General features: G+C 51.6%; 1 protein-coding gene across 2 annotated transcripts in view; it reads left to right on the top strand.

The window, feature by feature from the left end:
- The window catches only part of ELF4 (E74 like ETS transcription factor 4), a 37,133-nt gene continuing 14,480 nt past the window's right edge, over positions 1-22,653 (top strand). The window contains exon 1 of one of the 2 annotated variants that reach the window (XM_043460141.1): positions 1-305. The gene's annotated coding sequence lies outside the window, so the exon portion shown is untranslated. Of the gene's footprint in view, positions 306-390; positions 596-22,653 lie in introns of those variants that run through there. The other variant, XM_043460142.1, reaches the window with a different exon arrangement.

Consider the following 22,653-nt stretch of genomic DNA (forward strand, 5'->3'; position numbering starts at 1 on the left):
GCCCGCCCCAGCCGCCGCCTGCGGGGACGTGTGTGTCTCTAGCGCAATTTCCCCTTTCGCTCGGTTGTCTCGGCGCAGGTCTCCGTTGGCTCGCGCCCCCTCCGCGGGCGCCTCAGCCGCCCCCTCCCTCGGCCTGGCGTCCGGGCTCCCCGGGCACTCCACCCCGCCCCCCGGAGTCGTCTTATAAGGGGGCGCCGCCGTCTCACCTGGTATTTGCATCTCGCCCTCCAACTTGCCATTGGCGGCGCGACGTGTGGGAGAGCCCTGCGCCTCGCCCGCCCGGACCAGCCTGCCCCGGCGCCGAGGTGAGTCACGGGCGCGGGGCCGCGGGGGCCGGCGGGCAGGGAGGAGAGGAGGGAGGGGAGGAAGGAGGGGAACGGTGGCCCCGGCGGCCGCGGGGACCGACCCGGCGCCGAGCTCAACTTCCACTTCTCCTTTCGCCGGCGCCGAAGTCCCGGCGCCACTCGCCCGGCCCGGCTTCTGAGGGGGAGAAGGCGGGCCGGCCGGGCTGGGGACCCCGCGTCTCGGCTCTCCGAGTGGGGAGGGAACCGCGGCGGTCGACCCCGGCCCCGCGACGGAGCCCCCGCAGTCTCAGGTACGTCGATGGCGCCGGTTCTCCGAGCCTTCGGGGCCCTCAGAAAGTTTGCCGGAGAGCGGGAACGGGGACGCCGGGGCCCCGGGGCATTAGGGGCTGGGGGGCCCAGGGAAGGGTGGGAGAGCTGTGGCGTGTTGCGTCCCGCCCTTGCCTCGCCCCACCGCGTGTGCTCTGGGGAACCCGGGCTGCCGGTCCCGGGTTGGAAGCCCAGTCGATTTCCCCTGTCGGGGTGGGGGCGGGTTTGCCCACTCCCGGGGCAGCCCGGGGTCCGTGATAGGGCCGGTTGTGACAGCCCGCCCCAGCAGCTCGGCAGCTCGGTGCCCGAGGGCAGGCGGTCGGCCTCCTTGTGGCGGAGCTGCTAGATTGATCTGGCGGCCCCTAGGGCTTCTGGGACCAGGCGCCTTAGGGTAACGCACTCTCTCTTTTTCTCTCTCTCTACACACACACGCGCGCGCGCGCGCGCACACACACACACACACACACACACACACACCTATGACTTGGATAATTGGATCGCCAAAATAGAGACCTCTTGGCAGGGGCCGGAGTTTCCGTGTGAGCCGGCCGCCAGCCTTCCCGCTCCCGCGTTCCCGCTCTCCCGGGCTCTCCCGCCTCTGTGTTCCCTCCTCTACCTCCAGCTCGTGGACTCGGCAGCCGCGCAGCGCCGGGTCCCCTGCCGACCGCGCCTTGCTTTGGGAGACTGCTGAGGCGGCTGCTTTTCGGATTGCCTGTCCCTCCATCGCACCCTACCTAACTCTGTCGCCCTGCCCTCCCTGCCCGGCCTTCCTGACCAGGGTCACCTCCTAACCCCCTAATCCCCTCCGCGCCTCGGCCAGGTTCTCCCTCGCCCCCCGCGCCCCCCATCCCGACCTCCCCACTTCCCCCCCACATCCCAGCCGTGGGATTTGATGGTCCTGACCCTCATCTCTGCCCGAGATAGAGGCCTGTCTGGTCCTGCAGCTTCTTCTGGTTAATGTTTGACACTTCATTGTGGCTAATCATTTTAATTAGCTCTTAAAGTGGGGAGGAACAGTTAACCTTGGACTTCTCGATTTTGGCCTGGTGGGGCCTCATAGGGGAGGAGTGCTGGGGAGGTCGGAGCGGAAGTGAAGTCACCGCCCCAGGGCCTGAGCCACCACTGCTCGGCCCCAACAGCTGGTGGGCACGCCCATGAGGGACTCACCCCCAGCGGGCTGACCCCTGGTCCTAGTGCCAGGTTGGGGGAGTCGGTGAAGGGATTAGCTCTGGCTCTCTGCTTTGGGGAGACGGGACACATTGGGACTGAAAATACTCAGGGTCCCGTTTGCACGACTAGAATGCAAATTCCTCCTCACAGTTAACAGTAGGGTTTTACCGGTTCGAAGGTGTTTTCTCAACCATTAATTCCGCGGACCCTTGGCAGTACCAGCCTGAAGGGGAGCTCTCCTGAGTTAAGCGAAGGACTTAACTATCCTGGAGGACTTCCTCTCCTGGTCAGTGTAGGGAAGAGGCTGCCTTACAAGTGGTTGTCTCTGGGTTCAAACCTGGGGAGGTGTGTGTGGGGTGGGGGTGGGCGTTGAGCAGGCTCCACGTTGCCACCCTCACCCAGCCTCTAGCTGTGAGCCGAAGGAGTGGCTTGTTTGCAACTATGTCTGGCATCCGTCCCAATGCTGCACTGTTTGCGCCGCCGTTGCTCAGGAACTGGCGCCCACCCCTGGACAAGCTGGAGGCCTGAAAGCAGTCCTCTCGGTGCCTGGAGCTAAGTGGTGGGCTTCTGTCTCCTCTGTCCTGTATTGGAATCTCAAAATGAGGGTGCTGTGACCTCTCATTCATGGGCCTGATTAATGGGATGTCCGAAATGTTCCTAGCCTGCAAAATTCAGGGCCTCCCTCAGAGGCCCAGCCAGACGCAGGCTGAGGGGATTGCTTTCCCAGGGAAATCCCTGCGCAGAAGTTTGGCCTTGGTCCTTGCCAACCCCCTTCTCTCCCCTCAACATTTTCATTTTGCCTCCAATCCCTAGAGCCAGACTGTCTGCGTCTAAATCCCAGCTCTGTTATTTACTGTGTGACCCCAGTCAATTGTATGCCTCAGTTTCCTCATCTGTCAAATCAGACCTACCTCATAAGATTTTGCCAATGATCAAATATGTCAATACATATAAGCTGTTTATTTAGAACCATAAGCGCAAGCTAGCCTTACGGTATTGTCTAATATGGGGCCTAAAACTCAGATTTAACTCAGCAAGCATTTGCTGAGAACCAGTCCCAGCACTGAAAGTAAAAAGTGAAAGTGAAAGTCGCTCAGTCACCTCCGACTCTTTGTGACCCCATGGACTGTATAGTCCATGGAATTCTCCAGGCCAGAATACTGGGGTGGTAGCCTTTCCCTTCTCCAGGGGATCTTCCCAACCCAGGGATTGAACCCAGGTCTCCCGCATTGCAGGTGGATTCTTTACCAGCTGAGCCACAAGGGAAGCCCAAGAATACTGGAGTGGGTAGCCTATCCCTTCTCCAGGGGATCTTCCCAACCCAGGAATCAAAATGGGGTCTCCTGCATTGCAGGTGGATTCTTTACCAACTGAGCTATGAGCGAGGGGATTGCCGAGGTGAAGAAGACACCAGTGTGAACTGTGTGTACCTTCCGGTGTGGGCCAGAGTCGGGGCAGGGGATGTGGGAGAGGACCAGAGAGGATTGCTAGGTCATCTATATAAATAACCATAGTTCAAAGCCAGTGTGGGGAGCCAGATACCCCAGACTTGGAGCCTCCTCCGTGTCTGGGGACCCAGGCTGGGCTCTGGTCAGGATTCTACCCCTGGACAGAGGCCTGCCCTGAGATTTGGGTGAACAAGAGGGATGGGGAGACCCAGTTCTTGTGTGAACCACAGGTGGCAAGCATCTAGTGCTGTGATTTGTTGGGTTCCAGGACAGGATGGCATTACTTAAGGCCACCCCCAGATGCCCCTCTAACCCCCCTACTTGCCATGCCCCCAGCCCCCACCCTGAGGTCCCCCACCGAGCTCAGAAGGGTCTTGGGCAGCCTTCTCCCCTCAGGCTTGGGCCTGACCCCAACCCAGGCTTGGTTCTCTCTCCAGGATTTCTAAGCTGCAAAGAGGTTTCTGGCTTCACTGCCAATTTATTCCCTTTGTGGTTTTCAGGCTGAAAACTAGTTCTGCAGGGGAGAAAAGAAACTCATGCAAGGTACCCAGAATCCCATGAGCGCTTTCCTAGGGGTCAGGGGCTTTTCTCATCAACACCAACCTGCCTGCAAATCTCCAGCCGCTGAGTCTTGCATGGCCTGTAATAGCGGCCTCTCCGCTTATGCCCTGTAGCTCGGACCCCAGAGCTGGTTGCCAAGGAACTGCTGGTCGGGGTGCTTATGACGGTTCTGACCTCATAGGAGCCGCTGAGTTTCAATTCAACAGACATTTATTAACACCTACTGTGTGCCCAACCCTTGCTAGGCGCTGTGGGGGAGACAAGGGAAGGGGGTGGCGGGAGATGACTAAGACATTGAAAACAATCAGAGGCGAGGACAAGCTGCCAGGACTGTGGCTGGTCAGGTGCTAAATTGTGCTCCTTGGAGCAGGGGCCAGAGGCGGCCGGGCTCGGAGATCAGCAGCTGGAGGAAGAGGGAAGACAGGCTTTGTGCGGCCTCGGCTCTGAGCTAGACCTTGAAGGGGTGGGGCGGTGTAGGGGAGATCCAGCTAGGCAGAAAAGGGAGAAAAGCCGCCTTTCTCTTCCCTGGCTGCATACTGACCTTCGAAGCCTCGGTAATCATTTGGCGAATGCGTGTCCCATAAAAGATCAGGACAGCCAGTGTGGGTGGCTTGGTGCAAAGCCCGAGCTCCACTCCGGGGGATACACAAAGTGGAGAGCCCAGCGCGGGTGGATGCGACACGAAGGGTGGCCAGGCTCTCCCAGGCGGAGGGGATTTCATTTTGAACTTCCCCCATCCCGTCCCCCGACCACGCGCAGGCCCTGGAGGGGAGAGAGGAGGAAAAGAGAGACGGAGGGCACCAAAGGGACAGGATGACTGCCCTACCACAGGTGTGCACAACCAGCACTGACTGGTTGAGTCTCACTTTCCCCAGCGTCCTGGGATTTCTCTGGCAGCCCAGAGGTTCAGGTAGAGGATGGAGATTTTCATTTTCTCAGCCAGCCAAGAGCTAAAAGGTCTAGAGAGTCCCATATGTTTCTGTCCGGACCCCCTGGGCAAGGGCAAGGACTAGCTGTGTAGTTGTTCTGTGACTTTTGTATCTCTTCTGGCTGGATGCAATGGGGAGACTTGATCCTTGTTGGATTTAACTGGATGAAAACACCTGGACACACGTATACCACCCCCCTCCCCGCCAGGGATCAGTCTTCCTCTCTCTGCCCTGTGGGCATCGCCCTCCCCAGCCAGCGCGTTGCAAAACCAGAGACACACCAGAGTGCCCTGACTTCTCATCTGGGGAAACTGTGTCCTAAGGTGAGTTTCTTGGCAGAGACCCCACCCAGCCTCCTCACCCAGGGTGATGAGGAGGGTCAAGCAGCAGGGAGCAGCACTTTCCCTGGCAGATGCAAGAGGGTCGGCCAGGGAAAGTGCCAGAACATTTCTCAGCCAGACCAACAAGAAGAAAGAGGTTAAACAACTTGCCCAGACTGAGGAAGCTTTGCCCTAGGTTCCCATCTTCTCGAGTCCCAGTGCTGCCATTTCTCACTTCTCACTCTACCTGCCCTTCCCAAAGCTCCCTTCCTCTTCCAGTCGAGCCCTATATTCTTCTCTAGAACGCTATTCTGTGGTATTGTCCCGAGGAGGAAGAGCACAGGCTCTCTGCATTCATATCCCAGGCCTGTCACTTAATAGCTGTGTGACTGTGGACTGATCACGTAATCACTCGAAGTCTCAGTGCCCGCCTCCCAGGGTTGGAGTGAGGGTTAAATGAAATAATGCCCGTAAAGCGCTGTGCATGATGCCTGGCACACGGAAACCACCCAGTAAGTGTGAGCTGCTATTATTCTGTGGCTATTATTGTTGTTGTTGTTGTTCTTATCGTTTCCTCCTCCCACACCCTTGACTTTACCAGGCTCCAGGGATCAACTACTTCTCTGGCAGCGCTGGCAGGGAACGCAGTGCTCATTCATAAAAGCAAGAGGGAGATTTTCTACATCTTTCTGCTAACTTTTTGTTAACTCTGCCATCACACAAGATAAAGAGGGATGTGGAAGAAGGGGTGTGTGTGTGTGTGTGTGTGTGTGTGTGTGTGTAGTAAAATCTTAACTTTGCCATCTTTATCTCGTCACCATGTTCATCTCGATATTCATTCGCTGCAGGAATAAGAGTGAATTTGTTCCTTTGAGAGGAGGCCTCATGTTCCACCCCTGGCAAGTATTTAGCAATCATCAGTTTGTTGTTCTTACCCTACTGAGTGTAGAATTCTGGGAGCGGACTGGCCAACCACTGCTCACTTTCTCCCTTCTTTCACTAGAACTGAGGCCTTGGCTTGGGGCTGGGACCCTGCCTTTGCCTAGAGGAGTTCCTGGGGGGCTGGGAGGCCATTCCCATTCCAAAGGCCTCCCAGAAAGTAACTTGGAGCTTCCATCTGCTCACAAATGGGTTGTGTTTGCTTGAGGTGCCTGTGGCCACCCACAGGGGCAGAGGCCCTAGACCACCCTTGAACCACCCCTGAACCACTTCACTCTGTCCCTTGGTCCCCGCCCCTAGGCCTTGAGGGATGGGAGAGTGGGCAATTAGTCTTAACCTCCCCAGATTCCTGATGACCTGATAACAAGGAGGTACTTAAGACATAGATTTAGCAGATAATGCCTTTTTTCCATAACGCCCCCAGAGAGGCTAGTTTAGCTCTACTGATTCTGTGAGAATCCATGCACAGAAAACACCTGTCTCATTAAGTGACCACTGTCTTGGCGCCACCCTGATCCTAAAAAAACACAGTAGGTCCAGGCCCCTGTGGGCCTAAACCCGACTCTGGAGCTCTGGTCATACACATGCACTTAGCTTCACAGCAGGCAAGAGCTGAAGTGCCAACAAGCCTGTGGCACTTAAGGTGTGGAGAATAGGTGATAATGGGTTCAAGGAGGGCATACCTAGAGGAAGATCTTTCTTCTCCCTCCTTAGCTTAATTGGGGGAGGCTTCCTGGAGGTGAGAGGGCACATGGCCTTTCAAAAGAGGAAAGAGAGCACATTGGCTGAGTTCTAGGGGCCTTCCAGGCTCGGTGGGACAATGAAGTAGGCATGAGAGTGAGCCAAAGATAAAAAGAACAAAACACATTCGAGTCAGCACACTCAGTAACTTCCCAGGTTCAGAATTCATCTCCACGGGTGGCACCAAGGAATGTGTTTTCCAGGAAAGCATGCGTATTCTTGCTTCTTTTGTCTTCACTGCTGTCATATGGTGATATTACTGCATAGTTAAATTATGCAATAATATTATTTGCTAAAATTACATAGTAAATGCCGTTGTTATTTTACCCAATCTGAGGACCTTTTTCTTTCTCTTTTACAGTTTTATTGAGGCAATGTTGACACACAATAAACTGCACATATTTAAAGTGTACGATTTGATAATATTTGACATATGTATATACTCATGAAACTAATCACCCCCAAGAGTTTCCTTGCACCCCTTTGCAATCCTTTCTCGTCCTGAGCAACTACTTATCTACTTACTGTGACTGTCGATTAGTATGCATTTTTTAATTGAAATGTACAGATCTTCTTTGACTTCTGATACAGTTACATCCTGATAAACCAATCAGAAGTTGAAAATACATCTAATACACCTAACCTGCTGAGTGCCATAGCTTAGCCTAGCTTACATTAAATGTGCTCAGAACACTTATATTAAATTAGAGTTGGGCAAAATCATCTAACACAAAGTTTATTTTATGATAAAGTGTTGAATATCTCATGTAATTTATTGAATACTGTTGTTGTCGTTGAGTCACTAGGTTGTGTCTGACTCTTCATGACCCCATGGACTGCAGCGTGCCAGGCTCCTCTGTCCATCACTATCTCCCAGAGTTTGCTCAAATCCATGTCCACTGAGTTGGTGATGCTGTCCAACCATCTCATCTTCTGTCACCCCCTTTTCCTCCTGCTCACAATCTTTCCCAGCATCAGGGTCTCTTCCAATGAGTTGGCTCTTCACATCAGGTGGCCAGAGTATTAGTGTTGAGTGTCTCATCTAATATATAGAATACTGTACTGAAAGTGAAAAACAGAATGGTTGTCTGGGTACAGAATGGTTGTAAGTGTATTGGTTGTTTACCCTTGTGATCACAGAAGATCAAAATTCAAAATTTGAAGTAGGGTTTCTAGTGAATGTGTAACGTTTTTACGCCATTGTAAAGTTGAAAAGTCTTGAGTGAACCATCACTGAGTTGTGGACCATCTGTATTTGACATATAACATTGTGTAAAGTTAAGGTGTACGACATGGTAATTTGATATGATTATATATCATAGTGATAATTAGCAGTTCTGTTATTGCATAATTATTCTCTCTATTTAGTGATTGGAATGATTAAGTTCTAGTCTCTTACCAAGCTTAATGATTGTTAATACAATATTGTTGTTTACATTTACTACACTGTGCATTTGAGTTCTAGGGCTTATTCAGTACTCACTGTAATAGTTTGCATTTTCTAGAGTTTTATATAAGTGGAATCATATAGAATGTGTTCTCTCCTTGTTTGGCTTCTTTCATCCAGCACATTTATTTTAAGATCCATCCATGTTGTTTTCTACATCAATATTTCATTCCTTTTTATTGCTAAGTAGAATTCCATTGTCTGGATAATACCATATACTGTTGATCTGTTCATCAGTTGATGGACATTTGGTGGTGGTTGTGATTTTTTTCTAGTTTTTGGCTATTACAAGCAAAGCTTCAGTGAACATCTTTGTACAAATCTTTCTATGGCTATATGTGTCTTTTTCTCTTGGTCAAATACCTAGGAGTGGAATGGCTGGATCATATAGTAGTTGTAGGTTCAACTTTTTAAGAAACTATCAATCTGTTTTCCAAAGTCATTGTACCATTTTACATTCCCATCAGCAATTTATTAAAGTGCCACTTGCTCCACATCCTTGCTAACACTTGGTGTGGGCAGTCTTAGAATTTTAGTCATTCTAATAGGTGTACAGTGGTATCTCATTGTGGTTTCAATTTGTGTTTCCCTAATGACTGATGATGTAGAACATCTTTTCATGTTGTTATTTGTCATCTATATATCTACTTTGGTGATGTATCTATTCAATTTTCTGCCTGTTTTTAATGGACTTTTTTGTTTTCTTGTAGTTGAGTTTTGAGAATTCTTTATATCATCTAGGTAGGAGACCTTTATCAGATACATGCTTTGCAAAGAGTTTGTCTGAGTATGTGCCTTATCTTTTCATTCATTTCACAGTGAAGAGCAGAAGTTTTTAATTTTGATAACGTCCAATCAATCAATTTTGACTTTTATGGATCGTGCTTTTGGTGTTGTATCTTGGAATGCTTTGCTTAGCCCTAGGTCTCAAATATTTTGTCTTACAGTTTCTTTTAGAAGTTTTATAGATTTAGGTTTTACATTTTGGTCTTCGATCAATTTCAAGTTAAATTTTCTCTATGGTGAGCCATACAAATTCATTTGATTTCTTTTAAAATATGGGTATCCGGTTATTCCAACACCACTTGTTGAAAAAGCTATCACTAGTCTATTACAGTTGTCCTTTCATCCAGCTTATGTGAGCTTATTTCTGGACTCTATATTCTGTTCTGTAGATTGATCTATTTGTTTATCTTTATGCCAATACCAATTGTTTTGATTACTGTAGCTTTATAATCATTCTTGAAATCAGATAGTATTAGTCCCCCAACTTTGTTCTTTATCCAAGTTGTTTTTGGGACTTCCCTGGCAGTCCAGTGGTTAAGACTCCAAGCTTTCAGTGGAGGGGACCTGAGTTCAATCCCTGGTTGAGGAACTAGGATTCCATATTCTGCATGGCACAGCCAAAAAAAAAGAACAAAGAAACCAAAGTTGTTTTGCCTATTTTAAGTCACTTGCAATTCCATATGAATTTTAGAATCAGATTGTCAATATAATTTTTTATTGATATATTGTTGTTTAGTCACTAAGTTGTGTCTGACTCTTTTGCACCCCATGGACTGCAGCCTGCCAGGCCCCTGTGTCCATGGAATTTTCCAGGCAAGAATACTGGAGTGGGTTGCATATAAGTTTCAGGTGTACAACATAGTGAGTCACAATTTTTAAAGGTTATACGCTATTTAGAGTTATTATAAAATAGTGGCTATATTCCCTGTGCTGTGCAATATATCCTTGTGGATTATTTATAATATCATGTTCCTTTAATACTTGAGAATTTATTCTATTTACAATAATAGTTATAACAGATATGTTTAGCTGTGCTATTGTGATCTTATTTTATAATCATGGATGAGCCTAATGCTACTGTCATTTTTAGAAGATGCTTAATCTTTTCATTGATACCCTTCAGTAAAGAGTTCCTTAACCTTACCATGCATTTGCAAAATAGGACCATTTATTATTTGCCCTTTGTTTATACCTATTTTTGGTGTGGTGTTCCACGATTATCATTTTCTAGATGCCAGTCATATCCCTTTTCAACCTTGTCTGTCTAGCAAACAAAAGGCCTCTTTAAAAAAAAAGTTATCTTTGAATCCCATTCTCTTGAATCATTTTAGCTCTTAGAACTGATCCAGTGTTTTGAAGTCTTTCCCGAGGGTTCAGTGATCAGACCAGCACCCCATATTCACTGGGTAGAAACACTGTGGTTTGTACAAAGAGAGAGTGCTTTGATGATGACCTGATTGATCAACTGCCTTCTTGATGATGTTTGGAATAAATGACTCTAGCTGGTATGTGTTTTCCTTAGTAGAGGCCTGGAGCAAGGGAAGACAAGTAATATTTGAGTCTGGGGCCCTTTGCTCCCTAATTCTATTCCTATCCCCACCCCTAGACTATAGCCCTCAGATCTAGCAGAACTCGGGGTCTCTATTCCAGAGATTTCGCTTGGGCTGAGAATTTACATGGGCTTAGTTCATGAATGCCCAGACCTGTGTTAGAGTCAGGAGAAGATAAAATAGACCTTGATCCCATGAATTTTACAGCCTGTTGGGGAAATAAGACATACACATGAAATAATTAAAGAGCAATTCGAGATTGCCTGGGATTAAGAGATTTTGTGCTGGAATTTAAGGGCTCTGGGAGTTTAGAAGGGGGCCCCATGGGTGTGGACACTAGTTATCAGGGCAAAACCAGCTCCATGGATTTGGGGAACTTGGTTGGGACCTTGCTGGATGGGCACTGTTTGATTAAGTAAAACAGAGCAGCGAGGGCCTGGCAGGCCTGAGAAACTCCGTGAATGAGCCTGGAATGTTCCCTCAGGGGACCATGAGGAGACCACTGGGCTTGAAGCCCAGGCTTGAGTTGGGAAATCATGGGAAACGAGGCTGAGTAGGTAGGGTGGGGTCAGACTGTGAAAGACCTTTGGAAACCAAGCAGATGAGCTTGGACTGTAAAGCCCTGCTGAGCATGGCTGGTGTGGCCACAGCCATAGATCTAAATGTGTGCCCTGGAGTAGGAGCTGGCGCCAGCTCAGAGGCTAGGGGAGGAGCTCGGCAGAGGCAGGGCCCTGACTGGAACTTACTCTTCCTCATGCCCAGTCAAATGGGCTTTCTGCTGCCCCAGGCCTGGTTAGCTTTTCAAAGACTTTCACATCCCCTCTATACAGCTTCCCAACAGAAACTACAGGCATGGGGAGGAGATGGGGAAGGCCTGCTCCAGGGTTAATGGTATGACGGGAGGCAGAGTCAGCAAGAAACACTCCCTCGCTCACCTGCCCCCCTATTAACCCGCAGAGCCACTCCTTAGGTTAAAGCAGGGTAGCTCCAGATGGCCTTTTAAAATGAAAATGTGTTGAGGAGAGAGGTGACACATTAACCCAGTATCACCCATTAACACATTAACACTAAATGGTTTATTATTTTTGAGTGGTGGGAAGCTGTTCCTGGGGAGGTGGGATGACCTGTGGAGCCCCGACTGCTACTAGGGTCAGTAAGCTTGTGAGAAGCTCTGAGTAGCATGAAATCTATGGTGGAGGGGGGCGGGGGAAGCCCGGGGCTGTGAGAGCCATGTGACATGGCATGCCTGTGGTTACATAGCCCATTAATGGCAAAATTGCCTGAGCAGAGTTTTTCCAAACTTTCCCACCCAAGTGCCCCAAACTATTAAATTCTATCTCAGAGACCTAGAAAAACACAGTTTCACAAAAGTTCTTTGAAGTATGGCATTTTTTTTTCTATACCGTGAATGCCTGCAATCTACCGCCTGAACATATTTTAATTGACTTCTCAGTGAAGCGCCCGAAAGATGAGGGAGGATCCGGGTTTGGATTGTGGCTTTGATTCTGGCTATGGGGATTGGTCAGCTTTAGCAAGCGGGCTCTGTCCCTGTGGGAGCTGGCTAGGGACAGGTCAGAACTTGAAGTTTCAAGGTTTTAGCCCAAAGTGCTGGAAAAGAAATCCATCACCTCCTGATGTTCATTCACCCATTGTCCCCCACTGTCTCCTTCCTTGATTCAACCTCATTTAATGGAAAAATCTAAGCCATTGTACTCTGAGGGGAAGTCATCGGACTTGCTCAGTGGTTAGCTCAGGCCTCGTCCTAGCCTTTGGGTGGGCGACCAGATCCCAGGGTGAGCTGTAGACAACGGTGGAACCCAGGAGGCCCCCAAGTCTGTGCCCACAGTTTCCCTAGCCTTCCCTCCTCCACCAGACTCAGTCTGCAAGCCTCCTCCCCCGCCTCACCTGGAGCATGGAGTACTGTTCAGTTAAAAACAAAAACAAAACAGCCTCGGAGCCTCCCACCCTTGTGCTGCCCCCTGCCCCCGCACTGCTTATTTCTGGGTGGCTGAGAACAGAACTGTCGGTGGAGGCTCTCCAGGCCAAACTTGGCCGCCTCTGCAGCCCGAGGGCCTCATTTCTATCCCCATAGCCTGCAGATAGAGACCATGACAATAGAGAAAGCCTGGACCAGGTGGATGACTTGCTATGAATATTCAGGTCTCACTCTGGCAGGCTGCAAGCCTTCATCCACACCCCCTGCCTGCCTGCGGTGGGGAGGGGATGTAGGGGTGCCTGCCTGGAGTGACGAAACCACAGCAGGTAGGGCCCTGGGCGGGGCGGGCCGCGCCGGGCGGGGCGGGGCAGCCGACTGGGTGAGGCCCAGATTCCCCAGGCTGATAAGGCAGCCTGTAAACACCCAGCAAGAGGAAGGGGCAGAGGGCAGGCGACCAGATGGCAGGAGAAGGGGGAAACCGGAGCCCAGGCCTAGCTGCAGGAAGTGGGGCTTGATGTGGAAACATCCTGTCCAGCGGGGACTAGATTGGTGGCCGGCAGTGATCGCTCCCTCCACCGCGGAGGCAAGCTCCGCGCCAACTGGGGGTGGCCTGGGAGCTCGGCCAAGAACCTGGTTCACGACATCGCCAAAGGATGTGATCATTGGGTCTCATGAAGGGTTATTCTACCACCTAGCACTGCGGGTGGGCAGGGGCAGCGGGTGGGGAGGAGTGATATCAGGTCCGAGCCACCCCCATCCCCCCATAGAGAAACCGAGCCGCGGAGTCCTCAGAGAGCTTGTGACTTTCGCGGGAAGGTCCTGGTTGTCACCATGCCTGTGAGGAGCATCAGCTGGAACCCCTAATCGCAGCCAGCTCCCTGCAGCACTCCAAGAAAAATCTGGTATTCGACATGCCGGTCTCTTCCATTCTGCAGTGCTTTATAATGAGAACTGCAAAGAGTCAGAGCTGGTGGAACCTTTTGTAAAGGATCACCAAACTCAACTCACTTCACTTAACAAATGGGGATGCTGGGGTTCAGAGAGGGGCAGGGACCTGGCCATGCTCATGGAGACCTAGGTTAAAGGCCCAGCTCTAGAGCATTTTCTACTCCTACCCTGTTGCTTAAGACCCCGCCACCACAGGGGACGCCATGCATAGGGCTGCCTTGCACACTCACAGAACTTCAGCAGTTATGGTTGCTCAGGGTTATGCTGAGGCTGGTGGGAGGAAGAGAGCCTTGGCATCAGAAGAAGACCTGGAGTGTGGCCTGAGCAGTTCTAGCTTCATCACCCCATAAAGAAACTCTATACCCATTAGCAGTCACTTGCCCTTTTCCCCCAACCTCTAAGCCTCAATTTTGAAGAGACACTTGCTATAGAAGTGTTTTGAGGGGGGAAAAAAAACCCAAAAAAATTAAAAAAAAGAGAAAACCCTAGTAATATTGTTTAGGCAGATGCGCTAACCCAGCTTACCGGGGACTTATCTGCGAATAGACCTTACCACAGAGAATAGGGTGGGCCCAACGATAGGCCCCAGGCCACAGACCTGGCACCTATGAGGTGTTCAGCTCTGACTTTCCATAAATGTTTGAGTAAACAGGTGAACCAACACCCTGAGATAAGAACCCAGACTTAAATTATGTGTAAGTCGAGAGCAAGTGTGTGTTTATGGGGTAGGGACCATGTCTAGGCCACTCCGGGTCTGGAGCCAAGAACTCTCTGGAAACAGGCTCCTAAGGTACAGGACTCCTTCATCACCAGAAACTTCATCACTCCTACTCCACAGTACTTATCCTCCACAAGGGCTCAACTCGTCTCCATTTTGGTGCATCTTTGCCCAGGATAGGTTTCACTTATCACATGGAGCCTGAAGGGAAGGATCTCATAGGGGCTCTGAGCCTTCAATACTGGGTATAGAGTTAGGGCTCTGAGCAGATGGTCGCCAGCATGGGGCTGCGTGGGAAGAGCACAGACATTGAGGTCACACGGACCTGGGTTTGAGTTCTGCCTCCATTCTTGACAGGCAGTGTGACATTGGTCATGTTACCTCATCTTTTCTAGGCCTCACTTGTGCTGTTTGTAAAATGGAACTATTAAAACAGGATTACTACCAAAATACATGTAACTGAAAACAGTTCAAAGAGCACAGTAGTTGGAAATAAGCCTGACTTCAAACCTGGGCTCTGCCACTGACTAGCTACTTTGGGATGTTGTAAGAATGAAAAGAGATAGCCTATGGAAAGTGCCTGGCATGACATCAAGCCCACGCTCTTACCTGGTAGATATAAATCCGTGCTGTCCTGTCTCCCTGTAATGGTTACTCTTTGGTCCCCTGCCCCAGAAGCAGAGGAAGCAGCCTGGAGTGATATCCGAGGGCACAAGAGGAAAACCTTGCCCGCTTTAAACAAGTACCCATGCCCCCCTGCCCCTCCCGCCACAGGCCCGTGGCTGAGGCCACGGCGGCCACACCCGCCACCCTGGGCCCAGCCCTAGCTCAGATTGGTGCCAACCCCGCAAGCGCTGGCCCTGAGCTGGCAGCAATCTCAAGTGCTTCCACCTCCTCCGCCCAGTCAGATGTGCTTTCCAAACACGTGCCACCAGCTCTGAGTCGGGCTCGTAACCAAGCCCTGGCCCTGGGTTTGCACTGCAGATGTAGGGAAGGGCTGGCAGGGGCCCAGGTGCACGTCCAGATGTTGTCTCTGACACTTCCTTCGCATCTTCCATGCCAGCTGTGAAGCAGTATTCACTCCAACTCACGGGGCGGAGCAGGCAGTCCCCTCATGGGCGATGGGTCCTATGGCAGGGGTGCTGGCTCTTTTTGGCCCTGGAGGCATAGAGGGAAAGGGCAGAGGGCAAAACCAGATTGCTCTCTTGACAGAAGGCCTGCTTGGGCGGGACTCTTGGTCAAAAGCCCAAGAAGATGATCTCTCAGAGCCGAGAGAGGTAGCAAGACCATCTTTTTTTGTTGGTCTTCTCAGAGCCATCATTTCTATGCATCTCCTTAGCTTTTTTCACTGCTACTTGAACCTCATGGAACAATATTACCACAGGGGGCTGAAGTGGTTGCATTTACCCACTATGAGGACCTCATTCCAAGCATTGAGGCTTCTAGAACCATTGTCATGTACTTCCAACCTGTCTTCAGGAGAACTAACAACTGGGCAGACGTGCAGAACCTCAGGCGGCTACTGCTTCTCTGACCCATGGCCTTGGGTCACCTGCCCCAGTCCCTTGTGGGCACCCAGCCCCACTGCTAGGAGCCCCACCTTGTAAAGGCAACTGCGAGGCATTTACAAGTAGAAGTCACCACACCAAATCAGCAGCGGCTATGGAATGTGATAGCTTCCTGTTCCATCACCCAGAAAATGCCACCACCCTTGACTCGCATGTAATAGAATACTTTACTCTCCATTGTTGCCTCTGACCCTCAGTGCTAGGGACAAAATCATGCAGTTATGATGTGCCATTCATTTCAGTGTCACCTGCTCCTCCGAAATAACCCCTGTGGTTGGCCTGGTTTCCCCAGGCATTCTTGCTTCAACACGTCTCCCCATGTGAAGCCGCCCAAGGCTGGCCCTCAGCCCAGGTGGACATTGACCTCAGCATTTACAGCCCAGTCTTTTACCCAGCAGGCGCACTCTGCTCCCCGAGGTGATCACCTGGTGAAGTGATGAGCTCACGTCTACGTATCTGCTAACAGGAGAGGGTTTATGGAGACAACTCCACCTCCCACCCAGGTCCTGGCTCCCCTGGCCCAAGCAGGCTGGCAGAAGAGCTGCTGGGACGTCCCCTTGTGTAGACAACTGTCTCCTCAGCCTTCCTGTGAGGGATCTTCCCCACTCACTCGCAGGGCCCCTCCCCTCTCTGCACTCTCTGACCTGTGTGGGGCAGGGGCGGGGCTGGGAGGGCCAGCAGGCCCTGAAGGGGAAACTGCTGAAACCCCTGGGACAGGAAGTGGCAGAGAGGGGCTGTTTCCTCTGGCAGAGCAGGGGTGCGGGGAGGGCTGGCCCTGTCTCCTGCCTGTCTGCCGTGGCCTCTGGGAGCCAAGGAGAGCTGAGAGTCCTTCTCTCGCTCTGCCCACCCCTACCGCCACAGTGGAAGCTCCTGGACCACTGAGGTGGGGGTTCCTTCTCAGAGGAGGCCATCTTCATTTTGCAGGGAGAAGAATTCAGAGAGAAGGGTAGCAGAAGGGAAGGGTCAGGGGGGGCAGGTGGGTATAAATGAGGGGGCCCACTTGGTAGGGAAAACCACAGCTGAGGAGGGGCACCTTCTGTGAGGTCTTGTTCTGAGAGAATATGATCAGAATGGTGCCTGCTCAAAAGTATGTGAGTTGGAAATGCAGGACACTGCTGAGTCTCTAAATCACAGGGCCAGAAAGGGCCTGAGGCCATGCTGGCCAACCCCCACCCCACCCCCCTCCACCCCCGCCTCGTTGTGCGGCTGAGGAAACTGAGATCCACAAAGCATAAGTGACTTACTCAAGGTCACATCGTGGGCCAGAACATTCTGATGAAAATCTAGCGTTTGTATTTGATGTTCCACGGCTCCCTCCAGGCACCTCTGAGTCTGTGACATTCTTCTCTGAAAGGAACTTGATGAATGTATTCCCTCTGAAGGGGAGTGAAGCCTTTAGTCCAGGAGTCAGCAAACTTTTCTTTCAAAGGACCACACAGTAAATCATGTAGGCTTTATGGCCCATGGGAACTCTGTCACAACAACTCATGATGCAAAACCCACCCAGACAATACGTAAACGAATGCGTATAGCTGCGTGTCAATAAAACTTTCTTTGTGGACGCTGAAATTTGAACTTCATATAATACTCCTGTGGCATGAAATATCATTCTTCTTTTGACTTCTTCCCCCCGATCGTTAAAAAAAATGTAAAAACCATCCTTAGCTCACCAACCACATAAAAACAGATGGTGGGGTGAATTTGGCACATAAAGCATTAAGAAGAGGAGGTGAGGGAGGTGAGCCTTCATCAGGTGAGGGGAAAGCAGGTAAGGCTTTGAAAAGGACATGACATTTGTTTCAGATCTTGAGTGCCGGATGGGAATCGGAGCTGCAGAAATTGGGGAAGGGCATATCAGGCCTGGCGGACGGTGTGAACAAAGGCACGGAGGTGGGGAAATAATTGCAAAAGTTAAATGTGTTCTGCACATGTGTGGCCTCATTGTTGTTTGCCAGCCCTGAGTCTCGGGCTGCTGTCTGTCCTCACCAGAGGAAAGGGTTGGCTTTTTTGAGGCTGCCTAGAGACAATGAGGAGGGGAGGAAGAAAGGTCACCTAGGAGTCACCGCCACTAGCTGTGTGACCTTGAGCAAGTCACTTCTTCCTCGAGAACTCAAGCCAGATGACAGGAAGGATGGATGCGCTGATCTTTCAGGGCCGTTTTAACTTTCACATCCTGAGACTGAATCAAGGAGAGGCTTTCGGTCGTGTGGGGAGGAGCCCCAAGAGCTCACGGTGACACTGGGGCTCGAGCTGCCCTCCCTGCCTGCCCACCCCTACCCGCGGGCTCTTTTCCACCTTATCCTTTGTGCGTGGGATGCTGGACTGCCCCTTGCTTCTGCTCACCTGGAAAGTGGCCCGTAGGGGAAGGAGGCATTTGGAAGAAACAGCAGGTCTCAACCTGGAGCCACCCCGTCCAGCTGGGGGAGCCCTCGATATGAGTGGGGAGCCTCTGCATTTGTTTCTAGGACATGTGCTGGCAGGGACCTCGACCAAGAACACTGTCCCTCCAATAAAAGTTATCTGAATTAATATCCTGTTGGTGCCTACTCACAGATGGCCCTAGCTTCTAAAAAAAACCGCTAGTAAATTTAATTAGTCTCTGGTCAGTGTGTCTGTCGACGCCCCCCCCCACACATACACCATGGAAACAGATAGACTTCCTATGGGCAGGGGTGGGGTGGCAGAGCATCTTTCATTCAGCACATGTGCCTTCCTGCCACAGTGTTGGGAATGCAAGCCTCACCAGGCCAGGCCTGTTTCTCTGGCTGCTGAAGGCTCATGGAAACTCCTCCTGCCAGGGGATGTGTGTGTTTAGCAAAAGTGACTCTCTGGGCTGTCTTTTGTTCCATCATTAATGCTGTTTTTTTTTTTTTTTTTTAAGATCATCCCAACTTCAAAATGTCTGAACTGAACTCATGTTCTTGTCATACTTCCTGCCTTAATCTCTGTCTTTTTACCATTTTCATGGGAAGAACTGGCTGCAACCTTGGGGTCTCTACAAGTCTATATGACCCCACCCTCTGTCATTTTATTTCTTCAGGGTGGCCCTGGGAGTCACCTCCTTGGTTCCAGCCACCCAGCTGGTCCCCTTCCATCGCCTCCACTCAGTCAGATCAAACTGATCTTCCTAGAAAATGGCTTGCTCTGTGCCCCTCCCTTGCTCAAGAATCAACAGTGACTCCCAGTTGGATCGAGGCTTATGCACTTATCCTCCTGATTTCCCTGTGGCCCCCCCACCAGCCAAACTCATGCACCCCCTCCCCATAGTCAAACTTGTTTCTGCACTCTACCATGTTTGATAATTGTTGATTATGTCCCCCTCAGTGTCCATTTCATCCCACTACCTCCATTTCCCTTTCTTCCTGTCCATCTAGGTAAAGATATCATGAATGCTTAATGCATGACCTCAGCCTGAAAGACACAAATCTGACCAGGAAATCTAAAAACACACTTAGAAGGTAACAGAGCTTTCACCTATGTTAACTCGCTGGCTTTCCACGATGACCCTTTGTGCTAGGGAGGGTGTCCCCGTTTCCCAGAGGAAGAAGGTGACCTGCCTAAGCCCCAAGGCAAAGCTTCTCGCCTGTGCCCTTACAGTTCGCAGAAACTTCTGAGGTCTTCACCTAGGCTGTGGCTGACAGTGTACCCCCTGGGGTTCAGGAGCTGCCCCTGACTTGGCTTTGGCCTTGTTCCTGCAGCCTGTCTTCCCCATCACTGACTTGTTCTTCTCTTCCCCTCCCCGGGAGTACTCTGCCTCCTCCTGGTTCCTGGAGCTCTGGAGATGAGGGTGTGGTGGCTGCAGGCACCTCCAGGGGGTGCTCTTTCAGCTTTCTCAGGCCAGGCCCCTGGGAGTCAGGGCAGCTGGGAAAATAGGTTCCCTTTGACATAACCCTTCCCCCACCTCTCCTCCCCTACTGGGGCTTCTGTAGTGCTCTTCTTGCCACATAACCACAACCCAGAGGGCTGGGGCCGGGTGGAGGCGGTGAGGACAGGGGACTGGGAGCACCCCTCCAACCACAGCCGCCTGTCCCTCCTGCAAGGCCCCCAACCTTAGCAAAGGAGCCAGCCCCCCTCTAAGGCGACCGCTGGAAGCCTGCAGCCCACCCTGACTATGTTCTAGAGCCATGAGGGCACTTCCGGGAGCTTAATGGGGTCCCCAGTCCCCTTTGGTCTCTGGGAGGTCACCTGGAACTTGTCATCTGAATGAGTGTGTTTTAATTTTCAAAGCACTTTCCCACCACCATCTTCATTCACCCGAGACACCCTGGTGAGCCCCTACTAGGCCTGGATTCCCCTCAGCCCTCACCCACTTTAAGGATGACAGAAAGCACAGCCCAGAAAGATGGCTGACTTCTCTGCGGTCCCACCTTTTGTTAGGATGCAGCCGGGAGAGGGCTGATGGGTCTCCTGGAGAAAGAGGAGCACGCATCTCTGTGCTTGTGGCCTGCAGCCTTAACTGCCCCTCCATGGGGCCAGCTGTGGGGCTGGGAAGGCAGGGGCAAGCTTGCAGCTGAGAAAGGGTAGGGACAGTGGAAGAAGAGCTCCGGGCCTGCCTCACCGTGAGAGCTCTGACAAACCCTACAAGGAATCAGGCAGTGACCGAGGGCCAAGGAAGGAAACTGGGTTTCTTGTAAATGAGCACAGAGAAACCCCAATCAACAGAGCTTGCAAAACATTTATTTTTTCCCTCCCTCTTCCTGATTTCATCTCAGATGGAGGGGGTGGTAGAAGGCAGGAATAGAGGAGAAGGAGTTGACAAAATCGCTGTGGCAAGGGGGCCCCTTCACTGGGCATTTTGCTCAAGGAGGGGGGTTTTGGCTGGCTGATTGGAGTCCAGCCCTAGTTGGACCAAGATTGTAGGGGAGTCCCACACTTGGGCTACTTCTGCTTGGTCCATGGCTACAGACTGGACCCTTGGGTCTGACCTTCTGTCTCTTAAACACACGCCGCTGATCACGTGGTGCCGCGTGCAAATATGCTGCTTGATGACTATTAGCCAGAGGAGGGGCTGTTTTTAAGTGGAGGGTACAGCTATTCCTGGGGTAGTTTCCACTTTGTTTGTGGTTGTGGGGGAGGGGTGTTGAGGGAGTGGGAAATGGCATGAAGGAAATTGTCACTTCCTTTCCAGAGAATTCCAGAAAGGTTTCAGGGAGGACGGGGTATTTCAGGAGTGAGGGCTGGCTGTGAGAGGACGAGGAACATGAGAATGCTGCTCTGCAGGCCTGGCTGACCATCTGGCCCCCATGTTTGCTGGCGTGTGTGAAAATGCCACGGGTGTTATTAGTGATTCTGTGAGAGCCATTGGCTCGGCTGAGCGGCTGTAGATTTAAACTTGCTCCACAGAGACTGCGGACGTGGCTTTCACATTGGGGCTGTTTCCTGTGGAGGAGGCCCCAATGGGTGAGTGCTGGACACCGCTTGACGTGTTCCAGTGACAGCCCGAGAGAGGGTCTGAAGGGGGCCCAGCTGTGATGACGCAGAAACAGCCCAAACCGCTTCTATTTTGCTATTTTGGTTTTGAAATGCAGTCACAACCACAGAGAGCCAGAGGTGTGCATTTGCAAGCCCGGGATGTGGGCGCCCTCGCTTGCTTGCTCCCTCCTGTGGTGTGCCTGCGCGCGCACACACACACACACACACACACACACACACACACACACACACACTCTCTCTCTCTCACACACACACACACACACACACACACACACACACACACACTCTCACTCACATACACGTTCAGTAGCTGGGGCCATATGCTCTCACAGAGGCTTTGCTTTCAGCCCAAGCAGGACAGGCCCTGGGAGCCAGGGATACTGCAGTGGCCTCAAAGGGAGGGGAGCTCTTGCCACTCTGGGAGTGGACTTTGACTGGAGCCAGCTGTGAGCTTTGCAATGAAGAGGTGGGGTGGAAGGATCTCAGCACTGGTAACTAAGGGTTACCAGGTGAGCCCAGGGTCCTTGTGGACCTCCCTAGCCCCCCACTCATCGATAAGGCAGTGTCCAGGGCTCTAGGCAGTTGAATCTGTGTTCCAGAGTATCTCTGAGGATGCCAGAGAGGGGAGCCCCTGTGCGGGCCTCTCCGGCCTCCAGCAGGGCGGGCCTTCTGTGCTGGTGGCTTCTTTGGTTTCAGGTTCCTGGGAGAGGGAGGTTATTTTGAGGGACTTGGGGGAGAGTGAGTGAACATGCAAATGACTGCTCCCCACCTCTCACTTTCAAATCCTCAAACATCCGAAGGGGGAAGGGTGAAACCTTCTGGACTGGAAGGTTCCATAGGGGTGAAGGGAGAGTTTTCTTAGCCTTGACCAAGAGAGTAGGACAGCCAATCCCACCATACACACACACACACACGCGCGCGCGCACACACGCACGCGCACACACACACACACGAGTTCACCTTAGCTTCAGACTTGAAGAACCCTGAATTTGGATACTGAGATATGCTGATACTTAAAGAAGGCAATTGGATTTGCCTTTCTTTTATTTCAAATCTCTCTTTGCATTGATGGCTAAGGGCTCCATCCAATCTAGTGCAGAGCTGCCTTCCCTCTCCTACCACACCCCGCCCCCCAGCAGAGTGGACCCTGGGGGCTCACCCCTAGGACGCATGGGCCATATACACATTCTACTCTGGCATGCTCTCCCTGGGAAGCAAGAGGATTTTGAATTTTCCATGTTGGGGGAGGGGTGGCGGTGGGTGGTGGTGGCCGCTAGGCCCCGCCCCAGCCCACTTCACCACAGCCAGCTTCTGCCAGCCGGCAGCAGCTAGTATTAGCTTGGGCTTGTCATTCTCACGAAGGCAGGCCTGGAGGAGGAGGAACCGACGACTGTGCTTGTGGCTCTGCTGGCCCGACCAGGACCAAAGCCCTTTGACACACAGAGGCTCTCACGCACTTGTCCCCACACCCGGCACATACATATAACTGCAGTGTGCTCGCACACCCACAGGGAACTCCCTCCCCAGCTCCCGCTCCTAGTTATAAAT

The sequence above is a fragment of the Cervus canadensis genome, chromosome X (genome assembly GCF_019320065.1).
Source record: "Cervus canadensis isolate Bull #8, Minnesota chromosome X, ASM1932006v1, whole genome shotgun sequence".
In the NCBI taxonomy this organism is placed as follows: Eukaryota; Metazoa; Chordata; class Mammalia; order Artiodactyla; family Cervidae; genus Cervus; species Cervus canadensis.